Genomic DNA, 8,482 nt, shown 5'->3' with positions numbered 1-8,482 from the left:
CTTTCCTTTTCTTTTTCCTTTCCTTTTCTTTTTTCTTTCTTTCTTTCTTTCTTTCTTTCTTTCTTTCTTTCTTTCTTTCTTTCTTTCTTTCTTTCTTTCTTTCTTTCATTGCTGTGGGTAAGATTTCTAATACTAATTGAATTAAAGTGTCAAGAGTGGGCCTCCTTGTCTTATGCCTGTTCTAACAGGAAAAACTTTGAGCTTTTCATCATTGAGTGTGTTCTACTTTTTCCATCAATCAACTGGATGTAATTAATATCTATCAACTTCTTCATCCAACAAGAGCAGAATAAACATTCTCCTCAAGCTCACATGGCACATTCGGTGAGATGAACCATATTCTAGACAACAAAACATAACTTAGAAAATTCAAAAGAATGAAAGTTATATATTGTTTCTTTTCAAACCACATTAGAATTAAAATATAAGTCAATAACAGAACCTAAATGAAAATTAAAATATAACGTCTCAAAATTTATGGCAGGTAGTGAATGCATATTTTAGAAAAGAAGATAGATATAAAATTATTCATCTGAACTTGTATCTTGGAAAATAAATGAGAAAAATTAATCAAAAATAAGGATAATAAAAGAAATAAAGCTAGAGTTGAAATTCATGAAATCGAAGATAGAAAATCAATAGAGAATAAAGCTAAAGGCTAACTAGGAAAAAAGAGATGAATCAAGTTGACAATATCATAATTTAAAGAAATGACATCATTGCAGATCACATTGACATTAAAAAGATAATGAAGAAATTTGGGGTGCCTATGTGGCTCAGTAGGTTAAGCATCTGACTTTATCTCAGGCCATGATCTCACAGGTTCATGGGTTTGAGGCATATGTTGGGCTCTGTGCTGACAGCTCAGAGCCTGGAGCCTACTTTGGATTCTGTGTCTCCCTCTCTCTCTGCCCTTGCCTGCTTGTGCTCTGAGCAGATAATGAAGATATATGAAGATAATGAAGAAATAATATAATCAATTCTATGCTAATAACTTTTATAAACCACTTGAAATGAATCAATTCCTTAAAAGACATATTCTGCCAAAATTCACACAAGAAGATATAGATACTAGAATTATATTTAATAAATGAATCAGTATTTTTTTTTGAGAGAGAGAGAGCATGTGAGTAGGGGAGGGGCAGAGGGAGAGACAGAATCTCAAGCAGGTTTCATGCTAAGCCTGGACCCTGACACAGGACTTGATCTCATGACCTCGAGATCATGACCTGAGCCAAAATCAAGGGCTGGTCACTTAACCGACTGAGCCACCCAGGTGCTCCTAAAAAGTGGAATCAACAATTAATAACCTTCAAAAACAGAAAGCACCAGGTCCAGATGGGTTCACTGATGAATATTACCAAATACTCAAAGAAGAAATACCCATTTTCTATAATCTCTTCAAGAAGACAGAAGCAAATGAAATAGTTAATAACTAATTCTAATTTACTTAATACTTAATAACTAATTCTACAATGCCAGCATTACTTTAATAACAAAACTAGACTAAGATGTTACAACAAAATCAAAGACATTTATCTCTGATGAATATAAATGTATATTCTCAAAAAAATTTAACAAATTAAATCCAATGATGTATAAAAAATTATATACCATGACCAAGTGAGATTTATTTCAAATTATGCAAGGCTGATTCAAATTAAAAAAATCAAATAATTTAAATTAAGTACATAAATTAATACATTATATTAATTAATAAATTAATTTATATTAATATATAAAGAAGAAAATCATATGATCATAGCTATAGATAACAGAAAAAGCATTTGACATAATCCCACACCCATTTATAATAAGTATTCTCAGCACACTAGATATAGAAGGAGAATATCCTTAACTTGATAAAAATATCTACAAAACATCTAAAGCCATCATACTAAGAGATACACAGGTTGGAAAGGAAGAAATGAAACTAATTTATTCACAGGTATATAATCATCCATGTAGAAAATCTGAGAGAATTGACTATATATATATATGTATATACATATATATATATAGTCAATGTGTGTATATACACACATACATACATACTGGAACTAACAAGTGATAATAGCAAGTTTTCAAGGAATAAGTTTAACATATAAAAACTACCACTTTCCTATATACTAGCATCAATCAAGTAAAATTTAAAATTAAAAATTTTACAGTGCCATTTACATTAGCACCCCAAAAATGAAATACTTAGTTATAAATCTAAAAAGAAAAGTTTAAGATTTATATGAGGAAAACTACAAAACTGAAGAAAAAAATTAAAGAAGAACAAAATAAATGGAGACATATTACATGGTCGTGGATAGAAAGACTTGATATTGCCAAAATGTTGACTGTTTACAACTTGATCTCTAGTTTTATGAAAGTTCTAATCAAAATCCCAGCAAGTTTTTGTGGTCATCAGCAAACTGATTTTAAAGTTCTTATGGAGAGGCAAAATACCCAAAATAAGCAACCTATTATTAAAGTAGAAGAACAAAGTTTAAGAGTTAACACTACTTGACTTGAAGACATACTATAGAGCTTCAGTAATCAAGACAGTGTGGTATTGGTGCAAGAATCAGAAAATGAATTGATGGAACAGAATAGAGAGCCCAAAATTAACCCATGCAAATGTAGTCAACTAAACTTTGACAAAAGAGTAAATGTCATACAATGGAACAAAAAGTGTCTTCAACAAAACGTGTTGGAACACATTTCACCCCATGAAAAAAAAAATCTAGACACAGATCTTATACACTTCGTAAAAATTACCAAAAAAAGGATCAAAGACCTAAATATAATATTCAAAACCATGTAGCTTCTATAAGCTAACATTGGAGAAAATGTGAATGACAGTGGGTATCAAAGACTTTCAAATGACCAGAAAACACTTAAAAAATGGCAATAAATAAATCTCTATCAATAACTACTTTAGAAGTAAATAAACTAAATACTCCTAAAGGGAAAAAAGGAAGGGAAGAAAGGAAGGAAAGAAAGGAAGGAAGGGAATAAAGGAAGGGAAGAAAGGAAGGAAGGAAAGGAAAAGAAAGAAAGAAAGAAAGAAAGAAAGAAAGAAAGAAAGAAAGAAAGAAAGAAAGAAAGAAAGAAAAAGAAATAGGGGTGCCTGGTGACTCGGTTAAGCATCTGACTCTTGATTTTGGCTCAGGTCATGATCTCATGGTTGTGGGATAGAACTCCACATCAGGCTCTGCACAGACAGCACAAAGCTTGCTTGGGATTCTGTCTCTCACTCTTTCTGCCCCTCCCCTGTTCATGCTCCCCCCTCTCTTTTTTCTCAAAGCAAATAAGTAAACTTTAAAAAAAAATACAAGAAGGAGGGAAGGGGAAGGGGAAAGGGAAGGGGAAGGGGAAGGGGAAGGAAGGAAGGAAGGAAGGAAGGAAGGAAGGAAGGAAGGAAGGAAAGATGGATGCACATAGTGTGGCAGAATGGATAAAAAACAAGACCCATCTATATGCTGCTTATAAGAAACTCACTTTAGATATAAAGATACACACAGATAGAATGTTAAGTGATTGAAAAATACATTACACACAAATTTAAAACAAGAGAAAGTTGAGATAGCAATACTTATGCAAGACAAAATAGATTTTAAAACAAATTTTAATGAGATAAAAAAGGACATAATAATAAAAGGATCGGTCCAAAAAAATATGTTTAACACTTGTAAATATTCATGCACGTAACATACGAGAGCCTAAATATATAAAACAAATATTAATAGATACAAAGGTAGACACTGACAGTAATAAAACAACAGCATAAGACTTTAACACTGGGGATCAGGAATATGGCTGTGTGGTCAGTGTGAGCAATCCAGCCACTGGTGCAGTGCCTTCTGGCCTTCAGTGCTGTGTTGGAAGGCAGGGGATCACTGCATCCTTTCAGCACTGCCATTCAGAGAACTGCCGAAGAGGACTGCAGTTCTGAGGACCCTCCTGATGCACTTGGACCCTCTCTTGCAGAACGAGCCTTAAACCTTAAAGCTGTGAAACGGGAGAAGGAAGTCCAGGACTTAACAATGAGATACCAGAGAGCTGTGGCCGATGATGAAAACATAAGGTGGCAAACCCACATATATGTAGAAGATGCCAAGATATTGGAATCCAGAGTTTCTGTATGGACTTGGTAGAGGTGGCAGACATTTTGGAAAGGACTGCAGAGTACATTTCTGAAGAAACAGAGCCCGGGGACCAGAAGCTTACTCTGGAGAATATCTTCCAAGAGTTATCACTTTTAGAAGTAAAGCTAAAGAGTGTTTGCCAAACATGGCCTGGAGAAGATGACATCCATGGATGACAAACATGACCCTCATGAGTATGAACTCATCTGTCATGTGCCCACTGGCATTGGGGTACAGCCTGGCACAGTGGCATTAGCAAGACAAGATGGCTATAAGCTTCATGGCCACACCATTAGCAGTGGAGTCTCAGAGAAGAGTATGAATGGGCCATGAGGAACTGAATGTTCTCCTAGAGTGCAGTCACCTGTGGTTCCTTGATTTATTAAACTAAGTTTGCATTTGGAAAAAAGGAAGGAGAAGAAGAAAGGAGAAAGAGAAGGAGAAGAATAAAGGAGAAGGAGAAGAAGAAAAGAAAAAAAGAAGAAGAAGAAGAAGAAAAAGAAGAAGAAGAAGAAGAAGAAAGAGGAGGAGGAGGAGACTTTAATATTCTACTTACATCAAAGGGTAAACTATCCAGATAGAAAATGGAAACATTGACCTTAACATTAGACCTAATCAACTTAGGAGATTTAACAGCACATTTATCAAAAACCAGAAGATTATACGTTCTTCTCAAGTACACATGAAAATTCTCCAGGATAGATCATTTGTTAGGTCAGAAAACAAGTGTCAATAAATTTAAGAAAACTGAAATCATATAAAGTATCTTTACTCAGCACAATGATATGAAACGAGAAGCCAATTTCAAGAAATCTGGAAAACAACAACAACAACAACAACAACAACAACAACAACAACAACGAGAAAACACAAGTCTAAACAACATGCTACTAAATAACCACTGGGTCAATGAAGAAATCAAAGAGGAAATCTAAGAATACCTTAAGACAAATGAAAATGAAAACAACACTTGAAAAACTGAGAGATGAAGTGAAAGTCATTCTAAGGGGAAAATATACAGCAATACAGGCTAACTTTAAAAAACAAATCTCAAAGACACAATCCAACCTTACACCTATAGGAAGTAGAAAAAGAAAAAGAAAAAAAGGAAGGAAATAATAAAGATTAGAGTAAAAGTAAATGAACTAGAGACTAAAAATCAATAGAAAAGATCAATAAAACTAAGAAATGGTTGTTTGAAAAGATAAACAAAATTGATAAACCTTTAGCAAGACTCATCGAGAAAAAAAGGGAGGGACCAAATAAAATCAAAAGTTAAGAGAAGTTACAACCGACCCCACAGAAAAACAGAGACTACCATGAAAAACTACACACCAACAAATTGGACAACTTAGGAGAAAATGACAGATTTCTAAAAACATACAATCTTCCCAAATTGAACCAGGAAGAACCAGAAAAATTGAACAGGCCAATTATTAGTAATGAAATTGAATTAGCAATCAAAAACTTCCCAATAAACAAAAGTCCAGTAACAGACAACTTCACAAGCGAATTCTCCCAAACATTTAGAGTTACTTATTTTTATCAAACTATTTCAAAAAATAGAAGAGGAAGAAATGATTCCAAGTTCATTCTACCAAGCCAACTATACTTTGATATCTAACCTAGAAAAAAGAAAATTACAGGCCAATATCACTCAAGAATATAGTTTTTAAAATAGTCAACAAAATATTAGCAGGTCAAATTCAATAATACACACAAAAAATCATACACCATGATTAACTGGGATTTATTCAAGTGATGCCAAGATGGTTCAACATCTTGAAATCAACATGGCATATCACGTTAACCAAAAAAAGAATAAAAATTACATTATCATCTCAAAAAATGCAGAAAAAAGCATTTGACAAAATCAACCTTCACTGAAAAACTACAAGTAATAAGTGAACTCAGTAAAGTTGTACGGTATAACATCAATATATAAAAATGTGTTGGATTTGAATACACTAATAATGAAGTAGCAGAAAGAAAAATTAAGAAAATAATTCCATTACAATTGCACCAAAAAGGATACCTAGGAATACATTTAACCCCAAAGGTAAAAGACCTGTACTCTGTAAACTATAAAACATTGATGAAAGAAAATGAATATGACACAAATACTCCATGCTTATGGATTTGAAGAATTATTACTGTGAAAAATGTCCATACTACCCAGACCAATCTACAGATTGAATGCAATCCTTATCAAAATACAAACAGCATTCTTCACAAAACTAGAAAAAATAATATTAAAATTTGCATGGAACCACAAAAGACCTTGAATAGACAAAGCAATCTTTAGAAAGAAGAACAAAACTGGAGGTATCACAATTCCAGGTTTCAAGACATACTACAAAGCTGTAGTTGTCAAAACAGCATACTACTGGCACAAAAACAGACATATAGATAATGGAATAGAATAGAGATCCTGGATAATAAACCTGCATTTATATGGTCAATTAATCTCTGACAAAGAAGGCGAGAATATACAATGGAGAAAAGACAGTCTCTTCAATACATGGTGCTGGGGACATTCTCATGAAACAGGACTACTTTCTAACCCCATACACAAAAATAAATTCAAAATCTATTAAAGACTCAAACATAAGACCTAAAACCATAAAAATCCCAAAAGAGAACACAGGCAATAATTTCTCTGACATCATTCATAGCACTATTTTTCTAGATAGGTCTCCTGAGGGAAGGGAAATAAAAGCAAAAATAAACAACTAAAGCTTTTGCCCAGCAAAGGAAACCATCAACAAAACAAAAAGACAACTTACTGAGTGGGAAAATATATTTGCAAATGATATGGGGATTAATATCCAAATTACATGAAGAACAGATATACAACTTAACATCAAAAACACTAAAACATCCCATTAAAAACAATGGACAGAGGACCTGAATAGACTTTTTTCACAGGAGACATCCAGATGGCCAACAGGCACATGAAAAGATCCTCAAAATCGCTGTCATCAGGGAAATGCAAATTTAAGCCACAATGAGATTTCACCTCACACCTGTTAGAAAGGCTAAAATTGGCAGTTTGAATCGGGGTCCAATGAAAGAGTAGGCTGTGGGGTCTTGGTTTTCTAATTCTTTTTCTGCCTTGCTTGTTTAAGCCTCAGCAGAATTCAAAGGCTGGCAGTAAGGCTGGGAAGGACTCTGGAAAGGCCAAGACATAGGGACATAGCCAGCAAAGAGCTGGCTTGAAGTTGCCAGTGGGCAATATTCAGTGAAACCTAAGATAACCAGTCATGGACGTGTGGGCGTGACTGTCGCTCTGCACAGTGCAGCCATCTTGGAGTACCTCACCGCAGAAGTACTTGAATTGGCAGGAAATGCATCCAAACATTTGAAGGTAAAGCTTGTTACCCTTCCTCATTTACAACTTGCTATTGGTGGAGGTGAAGAATTGGATTCTCTCATCAAGGCTAATTGCTGGTGGTGGTGTCAATCCACACATAAACAAATCTCTGACTGGGAAGAAAGGACAAAGACTGTTTAAAGGATCCCGGATTCCTTATTATCTCAGGACTCTAAATACTCTTAACAGCTATCCAGTGTTGGTGATTCCAGGCGACTGTATCTCTGTGAAAAACACAACACTACCTTTTTGTAATTCTATTTGAGCAAGTTGGAAGTTTAATTAGCTTTCCAACCAATCAAATTTCTGCATTTGAGTCTTAACCATATTTCGGTGTTACTGTGGCTTCAAAGAAGCTATAGACTCTGAAGTAGTGGATTTTGATTGAATTGACTTTACAAAAAAAAAACTTGTATGGGTTTTAATTGTGATGCAGAAGTTATAGTAACAAACATTTGGTTCTGTACATTGTTTCCACTCCAGTGGATAAGCTCATATCAGTAAAGGTCATATCCCACCACTATCCTCCAAAAAAAGAATGGCTAAAATCAAAAAGACAAGAAACAAGTATTGATGAGAATGTGGAAAAAAGGAAACCTCATTCACTGTTGGTGGAAATCTAAATTGGAAGAGCCACTTTGGAAAACAGCATGGGCACTCCTCAAAAAATTAGAAATACCATGTGATCCTTCCTAAGTTTGCTGTCTCTTTCTCCTAAGTTTACTGTGAACCTAAAATTGCTTTAAAAATAGTAAAAAGTGAAGCAATCTACCTGGCTTATAAACCTATGACTGGATGAAAAACAAAATTGTATTGTTAAAAAATATTATGTATTTCCTCTTGTTTTCTATTTACCTCATTTTTTTTGTGACTACCACCAGCAGAATTAATTTCTTCATAATGAATGTGTAAACTTTGCCTGACTGTAAGGTAGGTATCAAGTTCTCATGGTCATTTAATCTCTGTAACC

The 8,482-nt window shown here is 34.1% G+C and overlaps 2 pseudogenes; both read left to right on the top strand.

Moving 5' to 3' along the window:
• The first annotated feature begins 3,806 nt into the window (after window positions 1-3,806).
• On the top strand, window positions 3,807-4,472 carry LOC122468788 (annotated as a pseudogene).
• A 1,436-nt stretch (window positions 4,473-5,908) lies between these two features.
• On the top strand, window positions 5,909-7,777 carry LOC122468781 (annotated as a pseudogene).
• Window positions 7,778-8,482: the final 705 nt, after the last annotated feature.

Source organism: Prionailurus bengalensis, chromosome B1, assembly GCF_016509475.1.
Source record: "Prionailurus bengalensis isolate Pbe53 chromosome B1, Fcat_Pben_1.1_paternal_pri, whole genome shotgun sequence".
NCBI classification, from domain to species: Eukaryota; Metazoa; Chordata; class Mammalia; order Carnivora; family Felidae; genus Prionailurus; species Prionailurus bengalensis.
The sequence above is the reverse complement of the archived record's forward strand: the minus strand, read 5'-3'. Positions and strand labels throughout refer to the sequence as shown.